The sequence below is a fragment of the Nannospalax galili genome, unplaced genomic scaffold, assembly GCF_000622305.1.
Source record: "Nannospalax galili isolate Female #2095 unplaced genomic scaffold, S.galili_v1.0 scaffold1259, whole genome shotgun sequence".
In the NCBI taxonomy this organism is placed as follows: Eukaryota; Metazoa; Chordata; class Mammalia; order Rodentia; family Spalacidae; genus Nannospalax; species Nannospalax galili.
This window is the reverse complement of record NW_008343968.1, coordinates 1,345,082-1,347,139: the sequence shown is the minus strand read 5'-3', so window position 1 is coordinate 1,347,139 and position 2,058 is coordinate 1,345,082.

Below are 2,058 nucleotides of genomic sequence, written 5' to 3'. Positions count from 1 at the left end.
TTGTGGGTCCCCACAAAAGACAAAGTAACACAGAACAGCAGCAAACTCCACACAGCCAATCACAATGACTACTTCAAGACAACACAACAACACAACGAGAACACCTAGGCTGGCCAGCTTACCTCCCCGGTACTCGGGTTGTCCCCGGCGTGATGCAGCTGATCTCGGTGGGACCTCCAAATGAAGAATCGCGCTCAACACACAGGGACAAAACCAAGTTTCGGGATGCAAAAGCAAGAGGAATTTATTCATACACAGGCGCCTGCGGACGCAGAGTCCCGCTCGGGTCAGGACTTGCGTGCCGGGCTTAGTTTGGGGGGGCTTTTTATAGAGCAGAAGCAAGGTACAGAAGCAGATGCATGGTTACAAGATTATTATTAGTGCATTTCAATGGGTACAAGGTATGAGGAAACAGTATTGCCAAATTCAGAGGGGGCTATGGGTGAAACTGATTGTTATCGTTAACTTCCCAGTAGGGGCTGTTATCACTAACTTCCCGGTAGGGGCCTCAGGGTGGTGGCAGGTGGTCCGACTGCAAACGTCCTATCTTCCACTGCTAGTTTCACAAGACCTGGGTTAGAATCTTGGCTTATCGAATGGCTGATTACAGTTCTTTTTCTAAAATGGCCTTCCTGCTGTCAGTCGGGTCCTTCATTCTGAACTTCTTGGGGACCGGATGTTTGCCTTCCGTCTTGCTAAATCCCCAACATGGAAAATGCCAGTCAACCTACAAATAGATATTAAACTAATAAACAAATATTCTCTTGTCACTTTTTTATAAAGTCTCCCCAGTCTCTGCCCAAAAGTGAGCATCCTACCCATAGATAATACCTCTGCATAAAACTTTACTACCCTCTACATATATCTTTAATGCCTTCTACAAGTACATGTACTTTAGGAACCTCTGCATATAACTTTATTATCTTCTACAAATAACTTTATGCTGCTAAAATTCCTTCTGGGTGGTGTGTGGAGCCTCCATCCCCCTCTTCCCACCATCTTTATGACAAAACAAGGTATAATTTCTCCAAACTACAGTTTGGGGAACCTAAGAATTTATTTGGCTTCCATACAGATCAATGAGACAGGGTTACTTACAAAAGCGTTGGCATGAATAGGCTCCTTTCCACATTGCAGCAGAGACCTGTGACCTCCTGGCTGCTGACCAAGATGGCAAAAGCCACCCTTTCTCTCTGGTTTCCCCTGTCCCTATCCTTAGTCCTTCCCCCATGTACCACTCAGGCCAGCTGGTTAGATGGAAGGCATGACTGACTCTGCCCTTCTCCTACAGAGGGTCCATAGTCAAGTTTCTTTGTAGTAATCAAAGCAAGAAGGTGAACTCAAGCCTGAGAAGGAAGCATCTATCCATAGCTTTCCAGTCTACCTTGCCACACAGAGGGCAAGTCCATACAACACATTAGAAATCTCTACATATTTGGCAACTAAAATACTAATATAGCTGTTGGACTCCTTCACTTCACTAGACATTGCTCTTGAGGAGATCATGATTTACTAACCTGTAACAACATTCCTAACCCACTGACATTGTTGAAAATAACAGTTTAATGTATGACTTTAAAGACAGAATCATCAAACCCATCACCTCATCCTGTTTTTCTTCCTTCTTCCTTTTTAAAAGCACTATTTTAGGCAGCATTGAACTACTTGCTAAAATGAATAAATAGATAAAACTGTGCAAACCTAGTCACTGTGGGTGATATGTTTTATACCTTTAAGCAAAAGCATGAGAGCTCATTACTGTTCCTACCTTTCCTGGTCTTTCACTGAGAAAACAGCTCTTCGGTCCACCCACTTTCTGAAACACTTTTGAGGGACATGTCCCAGTGACACAATTATAAAACAAAATTCTGTGGAATACACTAATTTTCTCTGCTTTAATACCCTCCCAGCACAGCATCCAATTTTTCCTTTTGTTTTATTAGAGATCATCTCAAGGGCATCGTGTACCAAAATAATACTGTTCTTTAATTTCCCTAATGAATTCTGCTATACTTTGCCATTTCCTATAAATTGTGAGTCATGATTTAGAAAATAATT